This window comes from Lepus europaeus, chromosome 2 (genome assembly GCF_033115175.1).
Source record: "Lepus europaeus isolate LE1 chromosome 2, mLepTim1.pri, whole genome shotgun sequence".
NCBI lineage: Eukaryota > Metazoa > Chordata > Mammalia > Lagomorpha > Leporidae > Lepus > Lepus europaeus.
The window spans coordinates 17044280-17058286 of NC_084828.1; the positions used below are offsets into that span (position 1 = coordinate 17044280).

General features: G+C 39.9%; 1 pseudogene; it reads right to left on the bottom strand.

Annotated features, from left to right (window-relative positions):
• Positions 1-14007, bottom strand: part of LOC133750398 (nucleophosmin-like) — a 79922-nt pseudogene that overhangs the window by 54432 nt on the left and 11483 nt on the right.

A 14007-nucleotide genomic window follows, 5' to 3' on the forward strand; every position in this document is an offset into this window, starting at 1 on the left:
CAAAAACCTTGCAAGTTCTCTCTATTATTTTTTTGGCTGCCAAACTATGATTCTTTGATTGCAGCACTAGACTGAAATTGGATCACATTAGTCTCCAGGACTTATTTGGGTTTCACAACTTGGTTGAATGCAGTACAATGAAAACTTTTTATTACTTTGAAAAATCTGGCGATGTATACAAATACCATGTATAAAAATTATATGACTTTAAAAGATTTATTCATTTATTTGAAAAACAATGACACAAAGAGTGATAGAGAAAGAGAAAGGGAGAGATCTTCCATCTGTTGGTTCACTCCTCAAATGGCTGCAATATTTAGGGATTGGTCAGGCCAAAGCCAGGAGCCAGGAACTCTGTCTGAGTCCCCCACATGGCAGGGAGGAACTCAATTACTTGAGCCACCACCTACTGCCTCCCAGAACCATAAGCTGATAGCTCAATGCAGGTGGAATAGCCGGGACTTGAACTAGCACTCCAATGTGGATGCAGGTGTCCCAAGCAGTGGCTTAACCCTCTGTACCATAATGCTAAAATTAAAAAAAAAATTTTTTTTGACAGGCAGAGTGGACAGTGAGAGAGACAGAGAGAAAGGTCTTCCTTTTGCCGTTGGTTCACCCTCCAATGGCCTCTGTGGCCAGCACGCTGCAGCTGGCGCATCAAGCTGATCCGAAGCCAGGAGCCAGGTGCTCCGTCTCCCATGTGGGTGCAGAGCCCAAGAACTTGGGCCATCCTCCACTGCACTCCCAGGCCACAGCAGAGAGCTGGCTTGGAAGAGGGACAACCAGGACAGAATCCGGCGCCCCGACCGGGCTAGAACCCGGTGTGCCGGCGCCGCAGGTGGAGGATTAGCCTATTGAGCCATGATGCCAGCCCATAATGCTAAAATTTCTATCATTTTGGATAATGATAAAGTTGTGATGCAAGACAATTTTGTCCCAAAGCCTGAGATTTAAGGATATGTATGCCAGTCCCATTGAGTTAATGTCAATATATATATATATTCAGATGAGTTGTTTAGAAAATAAGAGAATATGGAACATGAGAAAATGAAGGAAATAAATTTTTCAGACTTCTGTTTCTGAGACCTTCTGGGAAACAACCTGTTTTCTGTTGTGGAGCTACATTGGTATTTTGAATTGGGCATATTGATGAGGCCAGTCATGTGTACCTTCAGGAGCAACTTCTTGGGTGTATGACTTGGGAAGTCCCATGGAAGCACATACTTAGAAGGGACTCCATGATTATGTTAATACTCTTCTGTCACTGCTATGAAAGTTGAAAGTTGTAAGAATTTTTTCACACAAGGCCCTGTATTTTCATTTTCACTAGGCCCTACAAATAGATAGCCCTACATGTACCAATGCCATCTCACTAGTCAAAGTGATCAGTTTCAGTACAGAATTGATCATAATGATAGGATTAAGTGTCAAAGGGATCACATAAACAAGATTAGTGTCTGCTAATACTGATATAATTAAAAAGGAGAGAATGATCCAACATGGGAAGCGGGATACACAGCAGACTCTTAGAATGGCAAATGTCCTAAACAGCACTCTGGCCTCAGAATCAGTCCTTAAGGCAATCAGATCTGGCTAAAAAGCCCATGAGAGTATTTCAGGCATGGAAAGCCAAGACACTCTGGCAAAAAAAAAAAATGGTCTAAATGAAAGATCTCTGTGAGTGAGATCCCAGTGGAAAGAAGGAGCCGTCAAAGAAGGAGGTACCTTTCTCTGAAGGGAGGAGAGAACTTCCGCTTTGACTATGGCCTTGTCTAAATAAGATCGGAGTTGGTGAACTCAAGAGTCTTCCATAGCCTTGGAAATTTATGACAAGAGCCTCGGGTGATTACTGACGTCATAATTAAGAGTGTCAATTGTTAAATCAACAACAGGAGTCACTGTGCACTTACTCCTCATGTAGGATCTCTGTCCTTAATGTGTTGTACTATGTGAATTAACAGTATAACTACTACTCAAATAGTACTTTATACTTTGTGCTTCTGTGTGGGTGCAAACTGTTGAAATCTTTACTTAGTATATAATAAATTGATCTTCTGTGTATAAAGATAATTGAAAAATGAATCTTGATGAAGAATGGTATGGGACAGGAAGTGGGGGATGGGATGGTTGCTGGTGGGAAGGTGGTTATGGGGAGAAAAGCCGCTATAATCCAAAAGTTCTACTTTCAAAATTTATATTCATTAAATAAAAGTTAAAAAAATAGTAGCTCTAGGCATAGATGATACAAATAGGTATGTACTACATAGTCTTTTTAAATCAGTCCCAAGACTAACTTATTTAAATTAAGCTTTTTTTGAATAGACAATATATTCCCCTGGTTCAAAATGCTAAAATTATTAAGCAGTTGGCAAGAAGATTTTTCTTTTTAATTCTCTGCTCCCTATTTCTAACACCTTCCCTCTGGTGTTATAATTTCTTGTGTTATAAACTTCCAAAGTTTCTTTAAGCCTACAAAAGAAATATACTTGTAGATATACTTGTAGAATCTTATTTCTCTTCTTTTTATTTTATGCAAGATGTAACAACACACACTATTCTTTTTTTTTTTTTTTGACAGGCAGAGTTACACAGTGAGAGAGAGAGAGAGACAGAGAGAAAGGTCTTCCTTTTTCTGTTGGTTCTCCCCCAAGTGGCCACTATGGCCAGCATGCTGCACCTGCCGTGCTGTGCCAATCTAAAGCCAGGAACCAGGTGCTTCCTCCTGGTCTCCCATGCGGGTGCAGAGCCCAAGGACCTGGGCTATCCTCCACTGCACTCCTGGGCCACAGCAGAGAGCTGGACTGGAAGAGGAGCAACTGGGACAGAATCCGGCACCCCAACTGGGACTAGAACCCTGGGTGCAGGTGCCACAGGCAGAGGATTAGCCTAGTGAGCTGCAGTGCTGGCCAACACACACTATTCTATGCTTAAATTTTCCATCTAATATTCCAAAATTATATATATATATATATGTTTAATTTCAATAGGTGTGTCAAACTGGCCTCTGAGATAGATTAATTTATACCAATGTGTGATGTGTGAGCACCTCAGTTTCCCTTAATCTCACCAATGTGTTTCAAAACTTCTTGATTTTTGGTTTGTTAATCCAATAGTGATGTTCTGATTTGTATTTCTTTTATTATGAGTTGAACATTGGTTCACATCTTTAATAGCAATTAATTTAAACCATATGAAATTCCCAGTTTTCGTACATTTTTGACATACAAAGGCTACAATTTCAAATGAATTAACCTAATATAACACTCCTTTTTCTGTACTATCTCTTCATATCATTTATCCATATTGTTTTGGTCTTTTCCTAATTGATTTCTTGGTGATCTTTTTGTGTAAGGGAGATTAGCCTTTTTAAATATGTTTCACATTTTTTTACTCAAATTTTCCTTCAATTTGCTTTTGAGATTTGTTCAGAAGTTTTATGTCATCAAATTTTTCCTTGTATAGTTTATTGATTTTTAAAAAAGATATATTTATTTATTTGGAAGGCAGAGTTACAGACAAAGCAAGGGAGAAAGAGATCTTCCATCTTCTAGTTCACTCCTGAAATGGCTGCAAATGCCAGAGCTGGGCTGATCCAAGGCTAGGAGCCAGGAGCTTCCTCTGGGTCTCCCATGTGGATGCAGGGTCCCGAGAACTTGGGCCATCCTCCTTGCTTTCCCAGGCCATTAGCAGGGAGCTGGATCAGAAGTGGAGCAGCCAGGACTTTAACTGGCCTCCATATGGGATGCTGGTGCTGCAGGTGGCAGCTTTGCTGGCTATACCACAGCACCTGCCCCAGTTTATTGATTTTGAATTGTAGTAAGAAGATCATCTCTGGCCCCAAATTACAAAGGGAGTTCTTTATTACTCCCAGATTTTGAATTGGGTACATTGGAATCCAGTCATGTGTAATTCCAGGGCCAACTGCATAGGTGGGTGATTGGGGCAGTCTCATGGAAGCCCATGCTTACAAGGGGACTCATTATTATCTTAATGCTCTGCTGTTGCAATCTTGAATGTCACAAGACTTTTATTTAGCATTAAAACATTTCTTAAGCAGCTAAGGAGATACGAAGATGATTAAAATGTGGTTAAAGAGACGAGGCATAGGCATGTGTAATAGAGAGCAATGTGACATGTTCACTGAATCACAGCAGTCAAAGGAAAGTGCTTTAGTAAAGAAATTGCTTTCAGCCTGGAAGGGGGTATGGATGACAAATCAGGAAGGAGGATGGAGACTAAAACAGAAGACTTCGGTGTGGATTGGTGGTGATACTCAGTATGGTCAATATTTTGCTCATTTTCCTCTCTTACTCTTTGAGGTTAATTTACCAGTAGAGCCCAAGACTGCTTCTATTTTTGCTTTAATATCTATAGGACTAGGTCCTTTTGGTGTTTTGGAACTTTTAACTTTTTGATCTTGGTTATGATTTTGTCTTTTTCATTCTGGTTGGATTTTTGTACATTTTTGGCTGGGGTATCTCATACAGATTTCTTTCCTGGAGTTTTTCTTCAGTTTCTTCATCACCAAAATCTTCATCATCATCATCTTCATTATGATCATCATCATCTTCTTTGTCATCTTCCCCAACAGGAAGTTTTATTTTTTCCTGTGGCAACTTGCTGCCACCTTCAGGAGTAGGGTACTTTCCAGATATACTTAATAGCTTCACATCTTCCTTTTCATCTTCTGACTCGGCATTTTCCTCCAAAGCTACTAAGTGCTGCCCACTACTTTGCATAGGCCCTGAACCACATTTCAAACTTAAGACTTTAGGCAATGTTTTTTCAGAGCCCCCAAGGAAAACAGTTGATTGTACATACATTTTCAAAGTTGACAGTTTTGCTGTAGTTGGACCTCCCTCATAATTCATTGCCTCTGCTCCAACAATGTGCAGTTCATCCTTTGCACCAATATCTAGATTGACCATTCTTAAAGATGACTGGTGCTCATTTTCGACATGGTCCACTTTCAAGTGATAATCTGTGTTAGCCTGTAGTTCACAATCAAAAAGATAGTTCTACTCTCTAGTAGATTGTGAACTACAGGCTAACACAAATTAGAGAGTATTGTAGGCATGGAAAGCCAAGATACCATGGAAAAGAAAAAAAAGAAGAAGACCTAAATGAAAGTTCTCTGTGAGTGAGATCCCAGTGGAAAGAATGGGGCCATCAAAGAAGGAGGTACCTTTCTCTGAAGGGAGGAGAGAACTTCCACTTTGACTATGACCCTATCGGAATAAGATCAAAGTCAGCGAACTCTAAAGGCTTCCATAGCCCTGGCAACTCATGACTAGAGCCTAGGGAGATTACTGACGCCCTGAACAGGAGTGTCAAATTGTTAAGTCAGCAACAGGAGTCACTGTGTACTTACATCCCATGTGGGATCTGTCCTTAATGTGTTGTCTAATGTGCAGTGATGCTATAACTAGTACTGAAACAGTATTTTTACACTTTGTGTTTCTGCGTGGGTACAAACTGATGAGATCTTTACTAATTATATACTGAATCGATCTTCTGTATATAAAGATAATTGGAAATGAAAAAAAAAACCTGGTGTTAAATTGGAAATGGTATAGAAAATTAATTTAAAAAATATTATGTAGGATCTCTGTCTTTAATGTGCTGTACACTGTTATTTAATGCTATAACTAGTACTCCAACAGTATTTTTTTCACTTTGTGTTGTTATATAGGGGCAAACTGTTGAAATCTTTACCTAATATATACTAAAATGATCTCTTGTATATAAAGAGAATTGAAAATGAATCTTGATGTGATTGGAAGGGGAGAGGGAGCAGGAAAGGGGAGGGTTGCGGGTGGGAGGGAAGTTATGGGAGGGGGGAAGCCATTGTAACCCATGAGCCGTACTTTGGAAATTTATATTCATTAAATAAAAGTTTAATAAAAAAAAAAGAATGCTTTAAAGGCAAAAAAAAAAAAGATAGTTCTAGGGCCTGAGGGAACTTATGTCCATGTCCATCGAATCTTCCTTGGGAAGGTAGAATACACTTAGCTGGGAGAGAATGCAGACAGAGATAAATGCTCAGTGCTGCAAAGAACAGCCACCACAGGCTTGAATCACGCCAGGATAGTCATAAGAGCTTTGAAACAAAGGGTTCTTCTCTTTTTAAAAGAGGACATTTGTGATTTAATTTTTTTAACTATAAAAATCTTTGGCCCATTTGTAATTTGTCTCACTTAAAAAATGTGAATTATGGATCCAATTTTATTTTTTTAAAAGATGTGTCTATTTATTTAAATGGCAGAGAGAGGGAGAGACAGAGAGCTCTTCCTTCCGCTGGTTCAATCCTCAAATGGCTGCAATGGTTGAGGGTAGGCCAGGCCAAAACCAGGAGCCTGGAACTCCATCAGAGTCTTCCATGTGGGCAGCAGGGCCCAAAAAAGAGACTGCTAGCTAGGTAGACAAGGACAATGAGTCCCTCCCCACCACCTGGAGTTTCAGAGAACTGAGAAAAGTCAAGCACCTGAGTTCTGTGAAAGATGTTGGTGCCACGTGCTAGTCCTTTTAATCAAGGTTTTTGTGTGCTGTTGTAACTGATCTAGGTACTGAGAATTTTATGCATCTTGGGGGAACTTTTCATGTGTTTTCTGTTGTGTCTATCAAGTTTGATTGGAACTTTCACCCAATTAACCAATAAAAAGTATCCCTCTCCTGGGCCAATAATGACAGCTCCCCTTTTACAGCCTATAAAAATCCCTAGATAATCAGCCCTCAATGGCTCTCCATTCCAGGGACCCCTTTTGGCGCAACCAGAAGTTTTTCACTTTTGCTTTCTCTAATTTATTTCAATGAGCTACTTCAGTTTTACACACTTGGATTCCATTCTTCCTTCTCAATTCTTCATGGATGAGAGACATGAACCTGATGGAGAAAAAGAATTGTAATAATCGCAAACTCCTTCAGCGCAAGCACTTGGGTCATCTTTGGCTGCTTTCCCAGGTGCATTAGCAGGGAGCTGGATTGGAAGTGGAGCAGCTGGTACTCGAGCCCAGCTCTGGTATGGGCTTAACATGTTGAGCGACAATGCCAGCCCTCTGCTTTTTAAATTTATCTTATTTTAATCTTTCTAATTTTCTGCCTAGTTGTTCTGAAACCATTAATTCAATAGGACCTTTCCATTCATTGGTTTGATATGCCATCTGGATCATATGCTAACTACCTGCAAGGAGGTGGATTTATTTAGAGATTTCTTTCTTTCTTTCTTTTTTTTTTTTTTTTACTATTTATTTATTCATTTGAAAAGCAGAGTTACAGAGAGGCAGAGGCAGAGAGAGAGAAAAAAAGATCTTCAGTCTGCTGGTTCACTCCCCAGATGGCTGCAATGGCTGGAGCTGTGCTGATCCGAAGCCAGGAGCCAGGAGCCAGGAGCTTCTTCTGGGTCTCCCATGTGGGTGCAGGGTCCCAAGGACTTGGGCTGCTTTCCCAGGCCATAGCAGAGACCTGGATCGTAAGTGGAGCAGCCAGGACTTGAACCAGTGCCCATCTGTGGTGCCAACACTGCAGACCAGGGCTTTAACCCACTGCGCCACAGTGCTGGCCCCCTGTTTTTTTATTTTATTTTTTTTTCTGTTGTATCACTTCATGTGCTGGTACCATATGCTTTAGTTACTGAGATTGACTGACCCACAACAACATCTCGCAAGAGAGAAAATACGTGTCAGCAAAGGCAATCTATCATCTTAATTTCATGATAGTTTTAATAAGGGACATAAAAGTCATGTGTAAACAGTTTTGTGCCAAGGGTTTTTGTGATAGAAGCTGACTTACAGTAGTAGAAAGTAGAAAAGAGAATGGAGTGATTGTGAACAGGCTGTGTCACCTTGGCCAGGTTATGCTGTTGAGTTCCTTGCTTGAACATGAGTCTAGATATTGCTGTGAAGGTATTTTTAGATTTAATTGATTTTTACAATTAGTTGATTTTCAGTAAAGCAGATCACTCTCCATAATGGGGGGGAGGGCCTCACCCAATCAGTTGAAGGTCTTAAGAGCAAAGTTTCAGTTTTGCTAGAGCAGATCCGGTGCTGCCTCAAGGAATCCTGCTGGAGTTTCCAGTCAGCCTATCCTGTCCTATGGATTTGGGACTCAAGACTGTCACATCAACTGTGACCTGGATATCCCTCTTGTTGGCTTGCCTATGTATTTCAGAAATGCCAGCCAGCACAACTGCTCAAGCCCTTTCTTAAAGTAAATCTGCCTCCTTCTCCACCTGCTCTTTTGCTTCTCCATCTATATACAAAGCCTATTTATCCTGTTTCTCTGGATAATATTGAGGGAACTAGGTGAAAACTACGATTAGTTTTTTTTAACCTTACATTTCCTTTTTTTTTTTTTTTAAAAAAAAAACTTACATTTCCTGCTTAGTATCATGTTCCTCTGTGTGAGCAATTCATGCATGTCTAGAGAGCACATCCTGTGTGCAGGGTATTGCTGCCAGAATTTGCCTTGGACACTAGTATGGGGCTCGTGCCTCCCTTTTTTTTTTTCCTCCTGGCAACTGTTCCTAATCTGACACACTTATCTGTCTGCTCTACACATATTTCTATGTACCCTTTGTGTCTACTCTTCTCATTGTGTTGCCTTATTTTTATTGGGAGAGAGTCTATATGAGGTGGGTGAAAGGTTAGTTAATAAAGAGCCACAGTTAATTTTACTTAGGATACCTATTTATTCTGTTTTTTTTTTTTCTGGATACTTTTAAAGCATGAGATAGTTAGCAAACAGCATGAATTTGAAGGCATTGAAAACTGGACTTTTCTAAAAGAGAACTTACCCAGCAATTGACAATAAAACACTCTATTTTTTAAAATACAGGGATTATTTAGCACTTTTCAAATCTTTAGAGGCCTCAGAATCCTTTAATACACATATATGAACCAGTCAACCAATCTATCCATTCATTCATCCATCCCCACACACACAAGGATACTTCAAAGTTTTAGGTAAATAGAATTAGAATATGAGTTTATTTTGGTGTAATTTTTTGAAATACATGCACAATTTTTTTCATCAAATGCATTTTCCATGTGTTTTGGAGACTTTTTTATGGCTGTGAGTAAACAGGGTTTAGAGTTTCAATGTAGAGGCACAGAGCAGGACCAGTAAAATCAGGATACACACAGGGGAAGGACTGACAGTATCCTGAACAGAACTTCTGTGTTCTTTCCTTGCTTGCATTATGTTAAAATAGAAAAATATTACATTAAGTCTTTGTTTTTAACTGGACTTTTCAGTGGTTGGGTTAGTTGTTCTGTCACAACACTAAGCAGTCCAAGTTGTGTAGTTTGAGAATTTCACACGTATGTCAGAATAAGATGGCTCACTCTGGTGTTTATATAAACAACATTGCTTTAAAACAAAGGAGCCTACTTGGAGGCAAAAGGCAAATAATTCAGACTTGGTGACCCTGTTTTGATCTTCCAGTCAATTGTAGGTGTGGGCCAATGGGTACCACCATAGGAGTTTCCCTGTCTTGGAAAGTACAATCACACATGAACTGTCACAGCATATGCTAAAACAAGATTGGCAAAGCTATCATGTAAGTCTCCGAATGTACACCAAAAGACTCAAGTGTTCTTGGAAAATGCTATTACTTAGAGAAATCAAAAAGTGGGCATCCAGCTGTTTTTTTTCCCAGCTGTTTTCTTGAAGCTGCACATTTTCTTCATTGAATCACATAAAAAGAAATCATAAAATATTCAAAATTTTGTCATACCCAGCTTTATACTTGATCACGAACAACGTATAAAGATAGTGCTCAATAGTCAGTGGATTTAAAGGTGAATAAATAATATTTTATATTCACATAAGGAGCAGTCTTGCAAATTTCACAGGACTTTCCAAACCTTCAAGAATTAAACACTTATTTAGTTGTCAAAATACTGCAAAGGGTTTAGAATTACTGTTTTATATGAAGAAACCAAGTTTAGTGGCTACCACAGTTTTTCAGTCTCTGAATCTGAGGTTGTCTACAGCGTTATGAATGAGGTAATGGTTAAGGGAGGTCAATGCAGAAAGAGATAAAAGCAAGGTTCTCTGAGTCTAGAAGGTCTGAGTTTTAGAAGGCAAGTTCTTGACCATGCCATCTGTCCCAACTCCTATCCTAGGGAGTGGCTGTGAAAATTGGGCATTTTCATGGAGTGTATCATACATTTTGACTCCCACCAGCTGTGTGTTTCTGTATAAGCTTAGGACAGCACTCAAGTTAGGGTTCTATCAGGCAGTCAGAGCATCTTGAAGGATCTTCAGGAAAGCACAGTCATCTCAGTTTTTACTGGGTGATGGACAAGGATGCTTCTTGCTGGAGCTGTGACTTCTCCAAGATCAGTCACATCTCTAGCTTTCAAAGTAGGAGCAATGAGAGATGCAGTGGACAGTTAGAATTTTAACACAGCCTATGGCACAAAGCCACCTACAGAATATTAGTTATGTCAGATATTACCACAGCTTCTACTGCACAATTCCTTCTCTGACCACTGTCACTACTGTTCTTAATCTGGGGGTTCGTTGACAACCCTACCCCTGCCATTGTTTTTCCTGCCTAGGGCCCCAAAGGGCATAGGGTGAGGATTAAAAGGAAAAAATGTGGGTGGCTCTATGCCTCTTGTTTTAATTTCCACTTAGGCTCTGAATTTCAAAATTTATTGCTATCAAATAGAATAATGATACTAAAAATAAATATAAATAATTGGTCTAGTCATTAGTACAGGCTAACACAGAGTGACTGGTGAACATATAGCATCTAATGTTGCTCTCAGCTCTCTGGAGTGGATAGTTGTATTGTACCCATTTCACAGATGAGGAAACTGAAACACAGATAATTTAAATTGTCCAATATCAAAGAGCTACTAAGTGAAAGATGTAGAGCTCCAAAGTTCAATGATCTTTTGTTTATATTCTGCTTATTTTGGATTTAATCTAGAACGAGTTAGGAGTTATGGAGATAATGATTTTAAACTATGGCCTAAAATTATATATTTCAAAGAACAAATAATACCATACTACCTTTCTCCCCCTCCACTATGTTTGTGTGTGTGTGTGCGTGCACATTTGTGCTTGTGAGTTTATTGTTCTTCACCTTTCTATATGTTAAAATTACTTAGAAATATAAGTAGTTTATCTATCATCAATGCATTATAAATGCTATCGTTAAAAGAATAACTCCCATTATTATGGGAGTTGGTAAACTTTTCAGAAGGGAAACCTAGGGGGAGATCTTTAGGTCATTGGGAGTTCTTACCTCAGGAGGTATTAGCAGTTCTTGTGGGATCCCTGAGTCAGTTCTCATGAGGCTAGGTAATAAATGCCTGATTTGCGCTTTCAATGGTGACATAAACTCTTCCTCTTGCACATATTCCCACCATTCTGATCCCATCCATCGTGAGATTTTCACTAGAGCCAAGCTGATACCAAGGCCAAAGTGAAAAGTAGACTAATACAACACCCAACACCCAACAGTCAACCCAGAGCCCAACCTGAGGTTCACAAATTCAGGGACTCTCTGTGATGTGTGTGCAGAGAAGCCCTGGCAGTGGATGGCTACTGCTTGATGAGCAAAGGAGAGGCAGTTCCAAGCAGGTACAGCCATGCTTGAGATGGCTTCCAGCAAGACAGGATTACTGGCTTTGCTGATAGATTTTCAGGACTGGCTGTTGGCAAAAATTAAGCCCAAGAGGAGGCTTCAGCCAGAAATCAAGGAGTATTTGGTAGACATCTATCAGGTTAGCCATATGGATATAAATCAATGGACTTTTCTTTTAATTTCAGCAGAAGAGAAAGGAAAAGAGATGGAGTGAAGAGGGAGAGGGAGATAAAGGGAGAGAGGCAAAGTAAGAAGAGGAGAGGGGAGAGGGAAGGCAAAATATATATATATATATATATATATATATATAGAGAGAGAGAGAGAGAGAGAGAGAGAGGGATTGCTTCTATCCATTGACTCAATCCCCAAATGTTTAACAACCAAGGCTGGACCGGGCTGTAGCCAGGAGGGGGAAACTCAATTTGAATTGCTCACAAGGGTAGGTGGGACTCATAGCTGAGCCTTCCTCTGCAACCTCCTAGGGTGTGCCTTAGCAGGAAGCTCAAGTCGGAGTGGAGTTAAATCTTGAAACCAGGCAGTCTGATCTGGGATGAGGTTCTCCCAAGTGACATCTTAACTGCAGGGCCAAATGCTTCTCCCAGAAATCTTGATTGATTATATCAGTTCCAAGTGCAGCTGCTCCTCCACTTACCATATGGTGACATCTCAACATACTCATCACAAATTGAAAATGCATCGAATTCACCTCACCTACTGCACATCCTAGTTCAGCAACACAACACACTATAAAGTTGTTTTACTTCATGGTTGCAGGGTGATTGGGAGCTGTGGTTGCTGCTGCTGCCAAGTATCATGAGAGAGGATGGCCCCTAGGAAAAGATCAAAACTCAAAATGGAATGTGCCATTTCTACCGAGTGTGTATTATTTTTACTATATTGTAATGTCAGAAAATTGCAAGTTGACCTATCATAAATTGGGGACCATCTGTTCTCTGTTTAGCCTTTCAGTAGCTCCTTTTCCTCCCATACATCACAGAATTCCCACTTTCTCCTCTCTCTCTCTCTCTCTTTTTTTTTTTTTTACTTTTGACCAACAACAGGCAGTAACATTTTATTATCAACCTATCATCACCTATTTTACACTAGCCAGTTTTCTTTGCTATGATGAAATTGTGTTCTATTCTTCTATGTCTATTTTTAGCTTTCACCCAAGTTTTCCCCCCACCCTTTAATATTCAGAGTTGGATTTTTAAGCCTCTACATTCCTACTTTTGTCTTTTTAAAACTTACATTTATAGATTCTTTCTTGCTGACTTCCTGGCCTGGTGCCATCACTCATCTCCTGACCTTCCTTGGTCCCTCAAGAACAAGGGTACAAGGTGCATTCAACAATGATGATGGCCCTCGATACAGGTGAAGAGTTAATGTCTGAGATTATTGTGGATGATTTCTATAAGATGTTCATTAAACATGCATATCTCAATCTTGAAGACAGTTTACCAACTCCTCAGCTCTACTATGAGAAAGACATGTTTTTAGTCCTAGAAATTGTCAGAAGGATCAACCAATGACCTTAGGTTATACTTAGGTGCAACCAGCAAAACTGTGGATAAGCCCAAAATATAAATAGATAAAATAATGAACCTAGGAAAAACTTAAACCCCTAGCTCAAGCTTATACTAGTGCATCGATATTAATCTTCACATACAAGGGAATAATCAACAAACCTTTAAACTGTCAAACTGTTGATCATTTCCTTAATTCAGATTTCTAATATCTTCATCATACACAGACAAAGCTTTCAACATCACTTTAGGATAACTAATTTTGGTCACAATCCTGAACATCATAAATCCTGAAGCAAGCTTCTTACTTGATCAGCTTCTCAGCTGCTGAAAGTATGTCCTAAATTCACTGAAAATAGTTTGCATTTACTGAACACTGGGCTGCTTTTCATGCATTTTATGAATTTTAATGTATTTTTTTATTTTGACAGGTAGAGTTATAGACAGTGAGAGAGAGAGACAGAGAGAAACATCTTCCTTCCGTTGGTTCACTCTCCAAATGGCCGCTACGGCTAGCGTGCTGCGCCGATCCAAAGCCAGGAACCAGGTGCTTCCTCCTGGTCTCCCATGCGGGTGCAGGGCCCAAGCACTTAGGCCGTTCTCCATTGCCCTCCTGGGCCACAGCAGAGAGCTGGACTGGAAGAGGAGCAACCAGGACTAGAACCTGGTGGCCATATGGGATGCTGGCGCTGCAGGCGGAGGATTAACCAAGTGAGCCACGGCGCCGGCCCTGGATTTTTATATATTTTATGATTAGAATATTTGTCTGTGGTAGATACTTACATATGGAAATGGCAAGTGCTTGTGGAATATTTGATGTTGTGTTTTTCCCCAAGTGCATATTTTTTTGTACCTCTTGCCTGCTCATCCAGTCAATACTCG